Here is a 22,121-nt window from a genome sequence, read left to right on the forward strand (position 1 = left end):
TCTTTCTTATTTGGTATGGTTCCTCTTTCTTCTCGTTTCTTAAGACATAAAAGCTTTTTGCTAGACTTTTCTTTTCTTTCTTCCTTTTTCTTTGAACAGAACCATCTTTAACAATTTCATACTTCCCATTCTTTCACTAGAGCTTATACTTACTTAAACACACTCATCTCCTAAAGACTCTACCCTTTTTTTTCTCTTTTCCCTCTTTTCTTCTCTGTTTTTAAACATACCAAGTCCTAACCCAGAATTTAAACCTCCTAGTCCTATGTAGTTTGAAAAATGCAAACTAGAACTACACAAGGTTTCATTCTTGTCAGTTCAAACCTAACACTTTCTACCAAGCTCAATCCCAAAATAGGCCTCACACACACAAGATATAACATGGCTTGAAAGAAGGGTTGGTTAAGGGTAGGGGAAACTGATTCAATGATGAAATCAGCTACTTGGATCAACAAGAGTGGTGAAAATGGGAAAAGATGATCCAAATATGTATAGAGTATCCATGAGTTTAAAACAATGCACAAACTGATAATTAAAAGTCAATATTAGGTTCTTATAATCAGGAGATGGTTTCATATCACAACATACTTCAGTTTAGACAGAATGAAATATAGGAATTCTAGACTTGGTTCAGTCTTATGTTTCTAACCACTCAACTATCATCAAAGTACTAATAACTTGGGCATTGATCCTAGTTTAGTGAATTCAAGCAAGTTTACAAGGCTAACTCATCATAGATCCCTAATGCAAATATAAAACAATCCTATATGAAATATGCAAACAATATCCTCTTATGCAATGCAAACTACATGAACACTCTGTTTTTTTTTTAAAGATTTTGTGAAAAAATTTCAAATTTTTAGGGTTTTTCTATGCCTTAGATGATATGCAAATACTAACATGATAATGCTAAAAATTTGAACTAAGAGAATAGAAAATAATGTCAAATGTCATCTCAAACCCTCTCCCGAACTTAAATTACACAGTCTCTTGTATAAGAGAAATTTGAAAGAGGATTCAAGACTTTAAACAAAATAAAACAAGAAATGCAATGGTATTTACAATGAGAAGGTGATTGTGGTACATCATGGATTGTTGAAGAAGTTCTCTACAGCATCACTCATGCTGTCATAGGTGTAGTTGGGATCTTGACTTTGACTTGGAGATGGAGAAACAGGGTACTCGACTATGGCCATCGGATGCGACTCGATCGAGTGCTCGGTCGAGTGATGGGTCGAGCTGGCTGGTCGAGTGGCCTGTTGTGGGAAGAATGAATGACCTTGTTGCTCACAATATTGTTGTAGAAGGGTTGGGTCCATGAAGTACTGAGGTGGAAAGGGTGGGTAAAGCTGGACCATAGGGGAAAGGTGGGTAACCTGTTGGAGTTGGGAAACCATATGGAGGTCTAGGCAGATGCTCGACCAAGTACATAGGAGGTACTCGGTCAAGTGGGTGCTCGAGTGTACCAGTCGAGTGCCTTGGAAACTGAAGTTCTGTGCGGTCGGAACCTCTCTCCCTTCGAATTGGCTCATGTAGTGAAGCTCTAGCTGGTATCACTGGGTTTTCAGCTCTTGACAATGCTCTAGTTGAGCTGCTTCTCCACAAAGGCCTTGATGGTGCTGGTGATGAATCTCCACTCTTCAGCTCAGCAATTTCCTTCTTTAAACCTTTTATGGACTTAGCCATCTTCCCCATCTTCTTCTTCAATTTATCCACAGTCCTTCTATGCCATTTGTTCCACTTTTGTAAAAGGGTCACCCTTTTGTTTGTCTCTCTAACCCCTCTACTATCCCTTGGGCTTGGTTCATACTCTTCAAAGTAAAACTGTTCTTCCCCATCAGCCATCCACATCTCTAGCTTGATCCTCTCTTACTTGGGCTGTACCATCAAACAAGAATTCAGCAGCTGGCCAAAAGTCAATGTTCAGCCCTTCTCTTATGGTGGTGAGTTCTTGATTAGGCAGAATAAGCTGAGTCTTCCCCACTGTTGGATGCTCAAAGTTGAAAAGATGCTTCCCATGGTGCAACTTCTTTGCTAGAATGAGGGTGGAAGTGAGATATTGGGTGTCTATCCATCTTTGTCTGACTTTCTCTCCTTGAAGTGGTACATCTGCAGCTACAAGGATTGGAGTGATGATACCTCCAATGGTTAAAACTCCAGTTGAGTTCCTCTTGTTCAGCTTGCTCACCCAGCTTCTATAATAGATGAATTGGTCAATGAGGACCATAGCCAAATCTGTGTCTACACTACTCCCAAGGATAACAGTCTCATATGTTGCTTGTGTGATGATCCCATAGAGTGCTACATCAATCATCTTAAGCTCTCCCTCATTCAGGTTTCCATTTTCCTTCCCTAGCAAAGAATGTGTTTGCTAAATCTTTGTGGAAGTACATTAGGACTGGACTCCTTATCCTTGAACTCTTGTTTTTGGAAGAGGAATAAAGCTTGTTGTCTCCAATTGTTTCCCAAACAGCAAAGGGTTCCTCCTTAGGTATGACCATGTCTCCTTCACTTCCAACTTCAAACCCATAGAGTGGGGCTAGTTGCTTTAGTGACAGCTCATACTTCTTGCCTTTGATGGTGATGTCAATGTAACCAGCTCCCATATCTTGATCCATGCTTGTGAAGAGATAAAACTTGATGGTGGATAAGAATTCACAACTCTCCTCCCTATACCCCTCCAAACAAAAACCCATGAATTTGCTTAGGTTGCATTTCTCAAACAGAAACTCAACATCTTCAGCAATACCCAGCTTCTCCATGGTTTCTTTATGTGGATATCTTGTTCCTTGGAAGCTCATCTTCATGAAAGCTTCATAGAGCTGGCTTGGGGTTTGGGAATCAGATTCTTCTTCCACCTCCTCTTCTTCTTCACTTTCATACTCCTCTTCTTTGGGTTCTTGGGCTGGCCTCTTCCCTTTTGCCTTGTGTCTTCTTATGTGCTCTTCAAGAGTATCCTCCATCTCTTCATCACTCTATGTACGCTCTGGATCTTCCTTAACAGGTTGGTTTTTCCTCTTCGAGAAGTCACTCGAGCTAGCACTCGGTTGTTTGCCACCTCGAGTACGTGGTCGAGTTTGTTCTCCAGTTTCTCTCTGGATGACCAAGGATGCATCATGACGATCCATGAATTGATCATCAGCCTTCTTTCCTTCAGCTTCACGAATAGCAGCTTGCTGTGATGTCTCTCTAGACCTTGAAGTCATTTTGAAAAAGAACTGAAAGAGATAAACTCAAAGCTCAAAGTTAATAGGTTAGTAACCCAAAAACCAAAAGAACTAAGCTTGAGCAAGAAGATAAAACTTGAGAGAGATTTCTAGCAAGATCTTAGTGTTTTTAGCAAATGAGAGAGTGTGAGAGATGAAAATCGAGGTTGCTCTTTATAAAGAGGCTAAAGGGAACAAGGAGACAAGAGTGGAGCGTCCATACAATTCAAATTTGAATTGGGAATCTTTGACTCACTTTTGATGTCACTCGACCCCACCACTCGACCCCACATGGTCGAGTGCTTTACCAAAATACAAATTTCAAAATTGTTTCTCCCTCCACTCGAATGGTCACTCGATCGAGTACCCCTCGTGGGCTGGTCTAGTGCCTCCAAACTTTCCTTTCCATAAGTTCAATTCTTCCTAAACCCATCTATTCTCTCTAATAGAGGCCTGTCCAACAGAAACATAAAGGACAAATATCAAAACTAACAAGGGAAATAAAACCTATGTACAATGATACCTTAGGGACTTCCTCCCTAGTGAGCTTGTTTAAAGTCACTAAGCTTGACTTTTGGTGCCTTTTCAGGCTTGGTTGGGAGACCAAGGAGGTATCTTGACTGGGAAATTCTCCAACTACCAACCACATCCTTATGTGATCCATCAGCTAACAATAAGTAGAGGTTACTGGTTTTGAAGTCAGTATGCCCAAGCTTCTGTGCTATGGAGCAGGGCATTACACTGATAGATGCTCCTAGATCACACAAGCATTTGTTAAAATGCAAGTAGTTAAAAGAGCAAGGCAGATCAAAAGGACATGGGTCTTCAAGTTTGGATGGGAAGATGGCTCCCTCAGACTCTTCAAGATCCTTCTTATCCTGACTCTGAGCCTTCTGCTGAGATATCTCAAGTATCATGCCATGGTAGAGAGGGTATGGAGCATACTGTTCCAAAGCAGGTCCTCTCTCTTCTTCTTTGTACTAAATGATTACCTCTTTTTACAAAACCCTTAATTCCTTCTTTTCAATTATTTCCCTGAGTTCCTAATGTTCACATATTTTACCTTATTTTACCTTAGTTTATTTACACATTTTGCATGATTCACTAGCTTGTTAGGTCATCATTGAGTAGTTTTAGGGTTGTTTATGCATTAGAGTAGATTTGCATTGCATTGCATTGCTTCTTGCATTAACAGGTGATTTAGGACCCACTGGAGCATGGATAAGTGCTGAGGGAAAGTGAAGCCATCAAGAGAAGCAGACAAAAGAGCTAGAGCAAAGGAGAATCAAGGTCCGGAAGTCCACTCGACCACCACACTCGACCATACACTCGACCGTGTGCTAAGAGGGACTCGACCGACTGAAAGGAGCAGAAGAAGACCTGATTCGACCATGCACTCGACCGAGCACATGGCCGAGTCAACCGAACCGCCTCCCTATTTTGTCCTGTAGCCATTTTAGGGCTTCCCTACTTTTCTATATATACCCCTTGTACTCTCTGGCCGCTGACAAGCCACTTTTCAGAGAGAAAATATCAGAAAACCTAGTATTTACCCTTTTTGGGATTTTAGCTTTTAACTTTACATCATCAGCCACTTTTAAGCTTTTTCTCTAGATTTTCATACTTTGTTGGTTCCATAACTTTCTAAGTATTGAGAATCTAAGTTTATTTCTTTGAACAAAGTTGTAGATCTCCTTCTTATCTTACTAATCATGCAAGTTTCATTGATTTCTGGGTTTATGATTTTGTTCATCATGAGTTGTTCATCTGAGTAGTGTGTTAGGATCTTAGGGATGGATTAGGCTGGATGAGAGTGATGGTAGTTTAGACTGATCAAGCTTGTTTGTTTAAATATCTCTTCTAGATTAGGCATGCTCTATGATGTTCTTATATCTGAGAGGGTAAGAACAGATCCTAGGTTGCTTAACATCATACCAATGTTTAAGCTTCTGGATAATACTAATGTTGGAGATTATCATGCTTGTCCCAAGAGATTGGTTGCACAAGGTGATCTTTGACATGTAATGATCTGGATCTTTATGCCTGCTTTTATGTGCAATAGCTGTTGAGAACTAGATCTAGGAGCATCTAAGCTTGCTTGTTATTGCCATGAGAATGGATTAACAAGTATTAGAGGGTCATTGTCTAGAGATAGCTCACTGTTGATTGAGGTTTGTTGATCAGTTTAGATTAGTTAGCTCAAGTCCAGCCCATGAATCCATCCCTATGACCTTCTGTGTTATTGATTTCTCTTATATGATTACTGTTATCCGCTTTTCATTTGATCTATTTAGATTTGTTCTGTTGATTGTTAAGTTTGATTTTTGTTCTTCGTAACTTCCCACTCGACCCTGTACTCCATCGAGCATACGATCGAGTGCTTGCTCGAGTCAACCTCCAAGTTTTTTACTTTATGTTCTGCATCTTTTTAGTTTCACTCTTATTTCATTACATATCTTAGTTTCAGTTATTACATTGTTTTTAGTCTACATTCTTAGTGTTTTGTATTCTGCATTTACATTTCTGTCAACAACAGTTACATCAAAACTATTTCATATCTGGCTTAACTTAAATAAGTGTTCACATCTAGACTGCTTGCATCATACTCATTATGGATTGACATCTCTTATACTATAACAGCATAAGAGTAATTGAAACCTCTTGCATCCCACCTTCATACATTAACCACACAAAATAATATGTTTCAGTTCCTTCAGTTTTTGTTCCTTGAAACGCCCTAGGAATGGTAAAGGAGGTTTGTAAGCAGGAGGGGTGTACCTAACATGTTTAAAAGCTTCATCGGGATCAGCTCGTTCAGTCACTCGAGCATGTACTCGATCATGTGCATTGTCAATATAACAATATAATAGGTTTGGGCATGCCTATTGTCATCAATATACTCCATGTTGTTTAAGACTTAATTGTTGACAGCATTGATCTGTTCCTCCAAGTGTGTGACATCCTTGGTGATAATCTCGAGTTTAGCTCCAAACTCAATACTCATCTTATCCAATTTAGCATTTAGAACTTTATCAGCCTCCTTTTGACTTGATATAAACTCTTCTATCCTCTTCATAAGCTTGCCTTCAGTGTAAGAACTCCTTGAAGTGATCGGTATTCGAATGTCATAGAAAAAGTTATCATTGACATCGACATTCATGACTTCTTGCGGATCAAGGTACTGGTCCGTTGCAAAGAAAGGTATGTCCGTGTGGTACAGCGTGAATGAATGGTCAGCTGAGCAATAAGCCGGTCCCATTGGTGCTCGACCATCAGATGGTCGAGTAAAATAACGGCAACAAGGGCGCCTAGGTGATGGTACATGGACTGGTCGAGAGTGACCAATGCAAGGACCTTGCAGCGAGCGAGCTTGCGGACCAGATGGGTTTCCGTCCGTGGCTCGGTAATGTGACATGAGATGTGCGATTGTGAGATTCTCAAATACGACTGGGAGAGCGTCGAGGTTCATCCTCAAGGTCTCCTGAAACAATGAAAATCAAAAAGAAAAATTAAAAAGAAAGGTGTCCTAGACGTTACTCTAGTTCCTGACTCTTGTAAACAAACAATCCCTCCCCGGCAACGGCGCCAAAAAGCTTGATTTGCGTGGTTTTTATCACTTCAAATCTTTTACCTTAAAAGACCACAGAACTGCTGCAAGTGCACAGCTAATCGGTAGTAGTATTTAAGGATCGATCCCACAGAGAGAGAGTTGTTGTTTAGAGAATCCGTCGGAAGAGATGTCAGGCTAGGACTCAATAAAAATGGGGTTTTGGTTGTCACGGTCGTAGTAAGCAATTAACGTAAATAAAAAGCAAATAAAATAAATAAAAAGGCGTTGGGCATCAAGGGGAATCGCAGAGGATCGATGATCTATCTATCTAGGAAAGTTTAGGGTTACTTTGTTTATCTCAAAATCGGACTACGAAACACAAATGAACCATTAACTTATAGTTAACAAGCTAACCGTCTAAGATCACTATACTCCGTTACTCAACTGTCGCAGGCAACGACGCATAGATCAAAGCATTTAAAACAGGTTAGATTATAATCCATGGAATTCCATAGGTAAGGGGTATGTGCTACCTATGACTCCCCACACATCTAAGCTAGGTCAAGCACACATGCAAGTTTTTGGCAAAGCATACACACTTTAGATCATAATTAGTTCATGAGGCTAACTTAAAGCATTAAGCAAAGACTTAGAATTAAAGCATAGAATAAACTAGAATATAAATCTAACATACCCTAAAAATTGCCACCTAAACTAAGAACATCTCCCCCCCCCCCTTTGATTATCCCTTTAAACCCAACTAGAAAACTACTCTAGCATGTTTAAGGGAATCATCATAGCATGGTTTAATAAACTCATAAACATAAAAGAATAAATAGAGAAAATGGATTTAGATATTACTTCAGTGATTGTCAAACAAACTTGTAAAGAACTTCTTCCTTTAGGAACAAAGTACAAAGGAAATAGAATAGAAAAGAGTTGGTGGATCTCAAAGCTTCAAAGAGAGGAACGAGAGACGGGTCTGGACGTTGGCTGCTCCTCTGGTCGTGTCTCTTGGCTGCTCCAATTATTGCACACCCTGAACCCTAGGGCTTAGAAGAGTATTTATAGGGTTTTGTCTAGGTTTAGGGTTTTATAAGGGTAGAAACATCTTTTCTTGTTAAGTGCATTGCAAGGGGCAGCATAGGAAGGTTCTAGGTCGCCGTGGTGGTCGCTGGTCAGGCCTTCAATAAAAACCCATTGGCTGAATGGTTCTCCTTACGTCGGTTTATAACACGTCTCGGTAAATTGAGAATATTTTCCTGAGAGTGAATGGATTGCCTTGATTCCACTTCGAGGAGAAAGATGACTTTCTCAGCTTTCCATAGACACCAAGTACGTCAAAATGTGAGTTCTGGAAGTTCTTCAAAAGTGTCATGCACTGTTAAGCTCTGAATCTGTTTTGAAACATATTTTCCTTGTGTTTTGGTCCTTTTTGCTATAAACCTGTAAAACCTTCTTGAAACCTAAAATACTTGATAATAGACATTAAAGCATTGAAATCATACTAAACTCTTCCTAAATGCATACTAAAACTATAGCTAAAATGGGTAAAATAATGATGTTATCACCCTCCATCAATAATCAAATTACATACCTTGTTCTTGATTATGCATCGAGTGTGGAAAATATTTTCCCTTTGAACTTTCTCCTCGGGATTGACAAGTACACTCAACATACATCGGATCACAAGGAGCTCTCCTACGTCGGGATACTCCACGTCATTCTCCGGATCGGTCTGGTACTCATCTTGCTCGTCTTAAGACTCATAGTGTCCACTAGGTGTGACAATCATCACCCTTTGGTTTGGACATTCTCTCGCCATGTGTCCCCTGCCTTGACATTTAAAACAAGTAATGTCACAGGCAAGAGATTGACTAGTGTTAGGGAACTTACCTGGGTCGGGTTTAGAGGTTTTAGGTGCCTCATTAGACTTGTTATTGACCCTAAAGTCATTGTCCACGACCTTGCCTTTGTCCATGCTCCGGTTGTTGCTTGCATTCCAAGGCGTGTTGTTTTTCCTTAACGACATCTTACGCTGGATTTGCTGCTCCACTTGTACGGCCTTATGAAGTAGTTCATGTAGGCTGTTGTAGTTTGATGTCTCTACCTTTCGGGATATACGCTCTTGCAAGCCGTCAATGAATTGAGCAATTAGGCTCTCACTCGATTCTTGCTGCTCCAATGAGTTCATGAGCTTCTCAAACTCCTCAAAATACTCATCCACAGTCCTTGTTCCCTGAGATAATTTTCTAAACGTTTTTGCAAGTCTCGTTGATAATGATCAGGTACATACCTCAACCTCAAGAGGTACTTCATGTTGCCCCAACTGCTAATGGTGGCAAACCGCTGCCTCCTTCTATCGGCTACCGTCCTATCCCACCATGACAGGGTATTGTCGGTGAGTTATGCGGATGCTAGGGCTACCATTCGAGCTTCTCCATAGCCATAACATTGGAATATGTATTCCATACGCCTCTCCCAGTCCATGTAAACCTCTGGATTAGACTTCCTACAAGAGTAGGAGGTATTAGTTTGACATCTCGGTTTTGTACTCTTGGTTCTATCTTCTCTCCGCTGATGTTGACGCCTTAATGGATCCGGTGGTGGATCATCTGTCATCCATGTTAAAGGATTCTTCCTCTTTGTCGCGGACATTCCTTCGTTTTGGGACTGGTTCAACCCTCGGATGAGGTTGCTCCAAACGGCCTATCCTATTGCCAAGTCCTCTCAACTGTTCTGTGAGGGTTCTCATCATTTGCATCATGGAATCTTGGGGTATATCTCCGTTTAATCCCATAGTGAGTGTCTAGAACGGATCTGCGCTTAGACAAAAACAACAAAGGATCAACGTACCACAAGAATTGAAAAGGAAATTCAAAAGAGTTTTTTTTTTGAAATATTACGATTGACAAGCAATATTAGACAATAAAAACAATGAAACAAAAGCTAAGAAGGAAATAATAATAATAAAAAAAATTTAAATGCGAGGTGAACTAGTACGTCAACTAATATAGAGAGTGAAACAAACGACTTAAGGAAACAAATTGCGATTTTTTTTTTGATTTAAGGTTTGAAAATAAAAAGCTAAACAACCTAGAGACAAGGCTGTGAAAAACTAGATTTTTTTATATATATATATATATAAAATAAAACAAAAGCTACAAATCAAATGAGCGTAAATGGAAAAGATAAACTTGGCAAGGGAACAGCGTGAAGTGTGCTCTGATACCAGATGATACAAGACTCGGTGGTGAGACTTGTACCGGATACAGATGATGGCTTCACAAGCTGGTGGTCGCTTCTCTCTTGTGAAGGAAAGATGGTCGATGATGTAGATCTGACACGATGGAGGTCGCTTCTCTCGTGTGGGATCGATAAAGGGGAAGTGTTGGCGGAATGACGTACACCACAGAGATGTGATTGGTCTCTGATACAATACACAAACTAAGCCTTGTGGGATCTCACATACAATACAAAGAAAGCTTATTCTCTCAAGAACACTTAAAGAGAAGAAGTAAGAAAATTCAGCGTTTTATAAATAATAAAAAGGTGAAAATTCGTACAACTGCTGCAGGGGGACTTTATAAGAGTCCTTCAGCTAGCCCTAAGGCCAAAAATAAATACAAAATAATGCAAGAAAGGAAAGCAAATAAAATTAAACACAAAGCCATTGTTTTTGGAAAGTAAATAAACTAATTAAAGAAAATACTAAAGTAGACTTGATTTCTCTTGATGAGCACGCCTTCTAGCCGTTGTTGGGGTTGGTGGAACCTGCAAGGATTGAAAATATTGAATAGGACTTACCTGGATGTGATACAGGTCCAATAGACGTTCTCTGAACCACTTCTTGTACTACTCGATGAACTACTTCAGGGTTCTTGTCTTGTACTGGTGATAACTCTCTAATTTACATGTTTTAAGCATCCCTTTTTGTCCATATTTTGCATTGTTCTTACCCTAACCTTAGCATTTTTAGGTCATTTACTGTAGGAATCCATATTTAGGCCATTTAGGGTGTTGCATTCTTGCATTTGCATATTTTGGATGAAAACAAGTGCTTAAGAGCCGAAAATGGGGAGAAACAAGGTCAAATCCGAGCATTTACCCGAAGGAGCTATTGAGCAGGAAGAACAGTCCGAACACCAACCCGATCGAAGAGGATCCAAGAGCAGGAAGAACAATCTAAAGACCTATCCGAAGGACAACTCGAGCTCATCCTCGAGCACCTCATCGAGCAGACCCTCGGGCAGAACTGGGAAGCTAGAGTTAATGGGTTTCCATATATAACTCCCCCTCTTCTTCCTCTAGCCATAGCATGCCACATACCCTCAAAAGAGAGAGCGAGAGCTTCAGAGAGAGATCTTGAGCGACTCAAACACATTTCTATTTTGTTAGGATTTATTTTCATTTCTTTTTGCTATTCTTTTAGATTTCGGTTCTGTACTCTTCTACTCTACTTCTATTTTCAATACGATGCAATTCTCATTTATCTATGTTTTTGTGCTTCTTTCCATGAGATCTGAGTAGTGAAGTAAAGTTTCTAGGGATGGGATAGACGATTTTGTGTTCTTGATCGGTTAGGATGTCTTAGCTTGAATATTTGTGTTTTATAAATTCCCTTCTAGATTGGTGTTCTTAATGCTATCAACAGTCCGAGAGGTTGAGATTAGATCTAGGGTGTTTTACTATCGAGAGGTGTAGATGAAATGCTTGAATCAATCAATGCTAGAGATTTACTTACTTAGCCTAAGAGATTAGATGAATAAGGGGTTTATTGACAATAATGAATTGGTTTGTATTGCTTGCTTGATCATGTTTCTCCAACGAGAGTTGGGTAGGGGAGTGATTAAGGTTTATTGTTTCTATCACGAGAGTGTTTTAATAAGATTTTAGAGATTCATTGTCTAGGGAATATTTGCTTGAGGCATGTAGGACATCCATTCTGGTCAAGAACGCTTAGGAGTCAAGTACCCCATCCTTAGGAGCTTTAGTATTTAGATTGTTTACATTTTATTCATAACTCAATCCCTTACCTGAACAGGTACACGATCACCTACTTCGAGTATACTTTCGAGCTGTTCTTACTCGTCTTGCTTACTCAACCACCCCACCCGATCCTGTACTCGAATGCTTGCATCGAGTGCTTAGGTCGTGTGGTTCTTATTTATTTGCTTTCTTTTGTTTATTTTAGGATTGTTAGATCAAACCCATTTATTGCTTGGCTTGACTTGCTTGTTTCTAATTGCATCTTATCTGCTAGCATAACAACCATTTGGATTGATAACCCTTTGTACTACAACTGCATAGGGAATTGATACCCTGGGCGAAAATCCTATTATCAACTCGCTTGTTGGCTTGTTTACTGAAGTAGGGGTCTTCTTGGAGTTCCTCCAGAGTATCTTGATCAGCCTCTTGATGCTCCTCCATGTCCTCTATGTCTTGGTCTTGATCTTCACTATCTTGATCAGAGGTGTAGCTTGTATCAAACGTCTCTTGCAGATCCAATATCTTCTCTTGGCTGCTTGAGGTTCCTTGACCTGCCAAAAGAGGTTTCATACCTCGGGAACTGGTTTGATCCAGGCTCATTTGGGTGAAGGCTTCAGCAAGCTCTTCCTCAGCAATGTGGTCATCTCTGTTGTGGCGGCATGATGGTGGTACAGACCAGTTGACGTCCTTCAGCTCTAGGGAGATTACAATGTCTTGAACAGCTAGGTTAAACCTCTTTCTTAGCTGTTTAGCCTTTGATCGTGTCACAGGGTCTTCTCGTACTTCTGGTACGGGATGTGGTACAGGATCTGGTTCAACGGTTTGGGCGATAGGGTTGATGTCCGGAACACTTTGCAAATATAAAATATCTTTGCACAATATATCTTTTGTAGCGACCTAAAGATTGAGAGGCACTGAAACACTTTTTGAAAGCAATAGTATGGCAAACAACTTCCTTAGTAACAGTCCAAAACACCATGTACTTGCCTCCTTTATAGCTAAAATATATTCTTTGTCGTCATCCAATAATCCCAATGCAAAACAGGCATCTTTTAATTCCCCGTACAGTTTACCTTTAATCGTCTTTAAAAATTCAAAACTTGTGGCTCCTGGAACTGTATTATGTAAAACTCTCAAGTAATAGGCCTGCCTTATAGAAGGTGGTACATAAGTAACTCTACCTACTGCAAAAGTCTTTCTTTTCTTAGATCTTGGTTATCAGATTCTTTTACTCTTAACCCACACAAACATGTTAGGAAATTCAGCATAAGTGAGACTTCTACCTTCCGAGTATTTTTTATTGCATTCCATCCAAGCCAACAATTTAGATCCTCTGGCTGAACGCTTCATAACATCTGTGATAGGATCATCTTCGTTGTAAACAACCAATTCTTGTCCATGAAGATGAAACGTAAGTATTTCTATGGGTGTAGTACGATAACAAATCGGAAAAGCCAATATTCGCCAAGCTGCTTCACATGCGGTGACATATCTAATAAAAATAACAAAATTTTTACGTAAGTTTAATTTGGTTTTACATTTTTAAAATTTTTATAAATATACATACCTGCAGCTATAATATTTCTTGATCTCATTTTGCTCGTCTTCCTCTCCTACAGTAGCACTAATGTAATCCGGCTCTTTGGTGATGTTCGTGAAAAGATATTTCACTGAGCGTGATTGATTACACCACTCAACATTAATAAGAGCACGATAACGGATAGACAAATCCCGGTTGTACGCAATAACAAATTTGTTATCACAATCAAAACCTTTTTTATGCACAAATCTTTCGTCTTGTCTCCGTTTGTATATTGGATAACCAGCGTCGTCGACGACAGTGTTTTCCATTAATGGTTTTGGAAAAAATTTAGTGCACTTACCATTATTCATGCAAACATTTTCTTTGTGATGAATACCACAAGGTCCATGAATCATAACATCAGAAACAACTTCATATAAATATTTGTCCAGTACTTTATCAGGAATCTTAGCGCTAATGAATCTATCAATGTCTTCTGGTGTACGCATTTTATAGTCTGGATGCAGGAATAAAATCATGTGTGCATGAGGCAGACCTCTCTTCGGGAATTCTATTGTATACATAGCTGCACACACACACACACACAAAAGGCATTGTTAATAAATTAAGGTTTTAATACATCAACGGACAAAAAGTTCAATCTATTAATAATATGAAACATACCAGAATTTACAACACCTGTTCCATTAGTTTATATAGCTTCATCTTAAAGATTCGACAACATATATCTGGTCTATTTTTTTGCTTAAGACGATGCCTTGTTAGATAACGGACAATTTTGAGCCACTTGAGGTTGCAATTAATCGTTAGCACGTATGCATTAACATTGTTTTTGTTTGTACGAATGTATTTATGTGTTTCTATATATATTCTAAATTTCAATGTGATTGACCAAGTAATTTACGTTGTCAATTCATATATACATATATCATTCAAAATATATCAATTTCGTTGGTGTGATGTAAAGCGAACATGTGAAACTACACTTAATTCGACATATTAAAAGAGTATAAACCTATTACATGTACTATATATATAATACATCTACAATATGCTATAATTTACATATTGTTTACAATGTTCGCTTAAATTGAGCGTAGCACGATAAAACATCCCATATTCAACAAGATAGAGCGGACAAATTATTATTATTATTTTTAATTATTATCTCTTTTTTTTGAGCGGGTAAATTAAATACGAGGTAAAGTGTATAAGTCTATCTTTCCATCGTTAGGTAGTGATGATTACTTAAATCCACCGATATATACAATCTTTAATCTCCACAACATTCAACCAACATCTTCCCCTATATTGAAGGTGATAACTAAGTTGATTGGCCCTGCACAACCATGTTTTATTCATGTGCTAAGTAGTATTGTAGTGGTCCAGGAAGCAGTACATTCAATGAAATGGAAGGAGGGTCGCAAGGGTGGGATGCTGCTCAAACTTGATTTTGAGAAAACATATGATAGGATAACATGGGATTTTTTAGAAGACACGCTTATTGCAGCAGGTTTTTCTGATATGTGGATTAAATGGATCATGAGATGTGTTATTGGACATTCGATGCACTTGCTATGAAATGGTGAAAAGACTTTGCTGGCAAAATCTCAGGCCTAGCATCGCAGTCAGCTGTTTTGGGAGAAATTATTGAAGAATCAAAATTGGTAAAGAAGTTCTTAACAGGACTTCCAAGACACAAATATATTCATATCGTTGCATCGTTGGAACAAGTCTTAGATTTAAGGACAACTGGATTTGGAGACATAGTTGGTCGTATAAAAGCTTATGAAGAGCGTGTAGGGGAGGAGACCCAGAGTGAAGACCAAGCAAAACTTATGTTCTCAAATTCAAGCAATCAAGGAAGCTACGGTGGTTATCAAGGAAACAGAGGAGGCTATAAGAGAGGAGGTTATGGAAGAAGAGGAAGTAGTCGAGGAGGATATGGCCGTGGTGGATATGGTCGAGGTGGTTTTGGTCGTGGTAACTACAATGGAGATAGCTCTGGCAGAGGCAGGGGATGAGGAAGGTTCAATGGCCAGGGTCGTGGAGGAGACAATCCAGATCAAGTACAAAACCAGAATCAAAATCAGAATCAAAACCAGAAGAAGGATCTATCTAAAATAATTTGTTGGAGATGTGATAAACCGGGTCACTACGCATCTTCATGTCCTGCGAAAGAAGTTGCACATCAAGAGACAAATCTAAATGAAACTCATGAAGCTGATGCACTTTACGTTCATGAGGTGGTGTTCTTGAATGAGGATAAGGTGTTTCCCAAGGATTATGATACCAACAATGAAAGTGTATGGTATCTTGACAACGGTGCTAGTAACCACATGACGGGAAACAAAGAATTCTTCTCTAGTTTAGATATGAATATCACAGTGAAGGTTAAGTTTGGTGATGGTTCATTTGTCAACATAATTGGAAAGGGATCAATCGTTTTTGTGGGAAAAACGGGTGAGAGGCGATCACTCAAGGAGATTTACTACATTCCCAACCTGAAGCACAACATTATCAGTCTAGGACAAGCGACTGAGTTTGGATATGAAGTGAACATGAAGGGAGACATGTTAACTTTAAGTGATCCAGTTGGACGGTTGTTAGTACAAGTCAAGAGATCATCAAACCGTCTCTACAAGACGCCAATGGAAGTTGAGTTTCTTAAGTGTCTTTATATCCAAGACAACAACACTACTCTAACATGGCATGCACGTCTGGAACATGTAAGTGTTGGAGTAATGAACAATATGGTGAGACACGGTATGGTTGTAAGAATGCCACAATCGATTCATGAGAAGAATGTGTGTCTTGCGTGTTTAGTCGGAAAACAAACTGAAACAAGAATTTTTCTATCTTAACCTATGAATGAATGAATGATGACATGCAAACAAACAGACTTAGGCTAAGATGATCAAAATGTATGCAAGGTGTTTCAATACCCTTATGATGTTGTAGCATAAAGGATGTCAATCCATAAAGAGTGTGATATGTAAGCAGTCAAGATGTGATCAATGCATTCAAGTTAAGCCAAATATAATTATGATTTGTTTCTAACAACCTAATGACAATAATGAAATGCAATGAACTAAGGCAACTTAAGACAATACTAATGCTGAATTAAACTGTAGAACAAGTGCAATAAACAAGACTAAGCAGAATTAAGTAATAAGCAGAAGAAAACATGAATAGAACAATGCATAAGCAAGAAAGTAACATGGAGCTCGACCTAGCACTCAGTCGAGTGCATGGTCGAGTGGGAGGTCGAGTTGATAAGCGAATGAACAGAAACAGAGCAAATAATGAAAACTGAGCAAACAACAAGCAATTAACAATACTTAAACAGGGAAATCAATAAACAAATAAAATCCTAAGGATGGATTCATGGGATGGACTCAAGCTATGGCTATCTAAATTGGTCAACAAACCTCAATCAACAATGAGCTATCTCTAGACAATGATCTTCTAATACATGTTAATCCATTCTCATGACAATAACAATCAAGCCAAGATACTTCTTAGACCTAGTTCTCACTAGCTATTACATATCAAAGCAGGCATTAAAACCCAGATCATCAATTTTAAAAATCACTTTAAACATCTAATCTCTTAGCATGCTTCATGATAATCTCTAGCATTAAACTTATCTAACAACTTAGACATTGGTCTGATGCTAAGAAGCTTAAGATCTATCCTTACCCTCTCAGTATAAGAATAGCATAGAGCATATCTAATCTAGAAGAGATATATAACAATCAAGTTTGACCAATCTAAACAACCATAACCTTTACCCAGCCTAATCCATCCCTAAGATCCTAAGCCACTAATAAAATCTAAAAATCATCATGAAGAACACAAACCCAAAAATTAATGAAACTATCATGATTAGAAAGATGCGATAAAGATGAACAATATTGAACAAAGAAGTGAAAACAAATATACAACAGATTCAAAGTTATGAAGGTTACAAATCTATGAAAATCTAGAGAAAAGTAAGAGATGATGCAATAAAGTAAAAGAAGCTAAAAATGGCAAAAACTAGGTTATGAGGTGTCTACATGGTCTCCAGGGTCTCTATCTTCGGCCACAAGTGCCAGTACACATATATATAGTAAAGAGAGAGAAGTTCTAGTTAGCTAGAGGACAAAACAGAGAGGCGGCGGTCAGCTCGACCATGTGCTCGGTCGAGTGCATGGTCAAGTGGTTGGTCCGTCACGTAGCTCGAGTCTTCGATCTGGGATGATATCCGTTCAGTAAAATCGGGATAACTCTTGCACTACACCTCTGATTGCCTTTAAACCATCGACATTAGAAAGTTATCTCAATTTCCTACAACTCTCATGAAGGATGCGGAAGCTGAACCGCAACGGAAGATCTTTATTTGGATCGATCTTTGAGGAGCTCGTTATGAATCCGACCGAGTACTCGACCATGTGCCTGCTCGAGTGCTATGGTCGAGTTGCCTTGCGAATCCACTTCCTGATACTTTCAGTCCTCTTGTTTAGCTCCAGAAATAACACCAAGTCCTTTCTTACCCTTTTAGAGCTCCATAATACCTAATAATACTCCAAATGCACAAATGTATGCAATGCATGCTTCTAAACATCCTAAGTGTATATTTGGACATAAATGGCTATAAAACCTAAGGAATCATTTCTATATGATGCAAAACATGAACTAAACAAGGCCTTAAATATGGTAAAATATAGTAACATCAACACCCCCAAACTTAGTCTTTGCTTGCCCTCAAGCAAATAAACAAGACATAAGTAGGAAGGTGAGGTTTGAAAATGGGATCTTAGAACCTAACAACTTACTAATGAGCTACCTAGAATGAATGTCCAAGTTACTAGTACTATGATGCAAGGTGAATGAGCTGTACTTAAAAACTTTAGACAGACCTATCACAACCTCTACTCATTCAAGCCTTAGATATCCACATGCATTCAGATCAATCATTTTCTTTAACATTCATTAACCAAGAACATGAATCAGATTGTGCAATGTTTAAACTCATTTGTCTTGGAGATAAAGGTTTAGAGACAAGGATGGTCTCTCTTTAGAGTGGGGCTCATTAAGTCAAGGTTCTCTCATAAAAAATGGATTGAACTTTAGAAGAAGGCTAAAGGTAAGAACTAATAGACACATACAAGAACAAAACCTTGTCTACCCAAAGGCACCCAAAGTGTTTGATCCTAACATTCTAATCCCAAATGGTCCTAGTTCTACCCTTTGTCTTCTTCTCTTCTCAAGTACCCTTTTTCTCTTTTTGTTTTTAAGCCTTAGGAGAGGTTTCTTATTTGAATCAACTAGTGGAATGGGGACTTCTTTCTTATTGCTATGATTCCCTTTTCTTCTTAATCTTTAAGACATAAAAGCTTTTTGCTAGACTCTTCTTTTCTTTCTTTCTTTTCTTTGGTTAGAACCATCTTCAACAATCTTTATACTTCTCATTCTTTCACTAGAGGTTAAATTCTCTTAAACACATTCCCCTCCTAAAGACTCTAACCTTTTCTTTCTTTTTTTCTCTTTTCTTTTCTTTTCTTTTTCAAAACAACCAAGTCCCAAACCCAAGAATTAAACCACCGAGTCCTATCTAGTTTGAAAATTGCAAACTAGAACTACACAAGGCTTTACTCTTGTCAGCTCAAACCTAACACTTTATACCAAGCTCAATCCCAAAAAGGCCTTACACACTCAAGAATAAACATGGCTTGAAAGAAGGGTTGGTTAAGGGTTGGAGAAACTGATTTAAAAGTGAAATCAGCTACTTGGATCAACAAGAGTGGTAAAAAGGAAAAAGATGATCCAAATATGTGTATGGTATCCATGAGTTTAAAACAATACACAACCAGATAATTACAAGTCAATATTAGGTTCTTATAAGTAGGAAATGACATCAAATCACAACATGCTTCAATTTAGACCAAAATGCAATATAGGAATTCAAGGCTTGGTTCAATCTTATGTTTCTAGCTCACTCAACTAGCATCAAAGTACTATTAACTTGGGCATTGATCCTAGTCTAGTGATATGTTACGGTTTTGACTCACTTTGACCCCGTTTATTTGATAGTTTTGTAGTTGTTTGAGTCCTTTTCAGGTTATAATAAGAGGCTAGGAAGCTAAAAGCAAGGATTGGAACAGCAGGAGCAATCGGAGCAGAAAGGAGTTGAATTGGAGCAGAAAAGCTGATTTTAAACCCAGGAGCACATGCTCCCGATTTCCGAGCACATGCTCCCAACTCTACGGTTTCATGACGACACGTGGCAAGCATCTAGGCGCCGATTCCCTGCCTAATTCCCCTTATTTTAGGCGATCCTTTGTGAGAGAAAGAGGGCTGAGATCGCTTTTTAATAGGGAGATTTGAATTTGGAATCTTTCCTTATTTTTCTCTACTTGTATGCTATTTAACCTAGGGTTTTTAGGGGAGATAATATACCTTTTCTTTTGGTTTTTTGAGCGACGTTTTTGTGAGAGGGAGAAGAGCGGCTACCTTGTGAAGCATTCTCTGAACCCTTTTTTATTTTTATGTCATTGAATTTCTCATCTTTTGCTATGATTCATTTCTCTATGTCTGAGTAGTTTTCTTTGCTAGATTAGGGGTTTCAAAAGGGGTTTCATGGGTTAGCAACAGAACACAAATAGGGCTTTATATAATCGATTGTCTTCACTATTGTTAGACTTAATGCTTAGGTTGATTTGATCACCCAATCTATGATTCTAGGTTTATCTATTCATCAAAAGTGTAATAGGTTGCTAGAAAAGACATTAGTGGGCAAATTATCCTAGACCTGCGAAAGTTGATGTGTAGGTGATTTGTGAACTTATCATTCATGTTCTTTAATGCTTGTCTGCGATTCTGGGCTCAAACGACAGTTTAGGGTTTATGGACCGCCGAGCATGTGCTCCGGATGTCTGAGCATGTGCTCCGCGTTTCCGCACAGAATCGATCAGATAGAGTTATTGATACCACGACAGTGGATCAGTTTATATTTATGTTTGAGTTCTAGACTGATACTTAATCTATGCCCTGAATAGTTGTTTAGTTGTTATCTCTGAAATTCTCGAGAATTACCCCTGATCTAGTGTTTTGCTTATTGCCTTTTTATACCGTTTTAATCGCGTTATTGTTACCAAACAAACCCAACTTTGAATTGTCTTAGCTTGAAATTGAACCAATAGAACCATAGAGTAAAACTTGGTCTTCATGGGATTCGACCCCTAAGTACTACTTCTTTGCTGTGCACTTGCAGTAGGAAAATAGGGTTTAAAACTCTGTGTATCAAGTTTTTGGCGCCGTTGCCGGGGACCAAATTTTTACCTTTGGTTTTCGGCGAAATTACTAGACTAAGACCTTACTGATTTGTCTTTCTGCTTCTTCTTTGCGTGTGTTTCAGGTGCATGTCAAGAAGATCTACAAGAAGAAACAACACCGAAGAACTAGTTGCTTTGTCAGCCGCAGAGCTCTCTTTCGCAGAAAGAACAAACCGCAAGAACAGAAAGTTTCAATCCGTCAACATGGGTGACAACAGAAACAATGAGGATATGGCTGCCGAGTTGCAGCAACTTCGACAACAGTTGGGGCAGTTGCTCCGTGCTCAACACGAAAGAGCCGCGCCGCCACAACCGTCCATTGGGGACAAGGACAACCCGCATGTGTTCTACACCAACTGAGCGGCGATTGTTCCTCCTACCATCCCGAGACAAGATTTTGAGATCAAGCCACAGATAATCTCTCTAGTGAAGCAGCACCTATTTCACGGTCTCCCAGCTGAGATTCCGATGGACCACATCGAGAATTTTGAGGAGATATGTAGCACCACTGGTTCAAATGGGATACCGCAAGACTTTCTGAAGTACAAGCTCTTTCCCTTCTCTCTTGCGGATAGAGCTTCACGTTGGCTGAAGTCATTGCCACCTGGGTCTCTGACATCATGGGAACAGTGTAGATCTGCGTTTCTGGACCATTTCTACGCCAAGGCTAAGACCGCTGCCCTGAGGAACAAGATTTCATCGTTCCAACAGCACATTGGAGAAGCCTTCTGCGAGGCTTGGGAGAGGTACAAAGAGTACCGTAGAGAGTGTCCGCACCATGGATTCAGTGATGAACAGATTCTGGGCATTTTCTATGATGGAGTTAACTGGGACTACAGAAACGCTCTCAACTCGGCCAACAATGGGGATTTTATGACAAAGTCTAAGGAAGGAGCATATCAGTTGATTGAGAACCTAGCTGCAAGCTCCAGCAACAAGGCTCCTGAGTATGACAGGTCCGTGAAGGTCAACAGTGTCGATACGCAAAAGATCGACGAGTTGACAGCCAAGGTGAACCTTCTTCTGAAGGGAAGCCAGAAAACTGTCCATTTTGTCGATGAGACCGGAGACATGACGCTAGCTCAGGAGATTTGTGATGGAGAGGATGAAACGATGGAGGTTAATTATGTAAGTGGGCAAGGTTTTATGCAGAACAGGGGTTTCAACCCGAACTACAAAAGCCATCCGAATTTGTCCTATAGAAGCACCAACGTGGAGAATCCTCAGGATCAGGTGTATCCGCAGCAAGGAGCTCAGAATCAGATGGGTTATCAGAAAACCTTCTCAAACAACTTCCAAGGCAAACAGTTTGTGCCCACTCAAAACCGTTTCCAAGGGGGGAACCAGCAGGCATATACAAGCGCTCAGCAAGCACCGCCTTTCACCAACCAGCAGTTGGGATCTTCACCTGCTAGCAGCTCTCAAGATGAGCTGAAAAACATGATGCAACAACTCTTGGTGAATCAACAAAAAGCTTCAGTGGAAATCAACGCTAAGGTCGATACCATGTACAA

General features: G+C 39.4%; 1 non-coding gene across 1 annotated transcript; it reads right to left on the reverse strand.

Moving 5' to 3' along the window:
- Positions 1-21,285: 21,285 nt before the first annotated feature.
- Positions 21,286-21,392, reverse strand: LOC147942466 (small nucleolar RNA R71). Its single transcript, XR_015560581.1, has one exon. It is a non-coding gene; the product is annotated as a small nucleolar RNA R71 (small nucleolar RNA).
- Between the last annotated feature and the right edge of the window lie 729 nt (positions 21,393-22,121).

Source organism: Camelina sativa, chromosome 6, assembly GCF_030686135.1.
Source record: "Camelina sativa cultivar CO46 ecotype springtype chromosome 6, ASM3068613v1".
Lineage (NCBI taxonomy): Eukaryota > Viridiplantae > Streptophyta > Magnoliopsida > Brassicales > Brassicaceae > Camelina > Camelina sativa.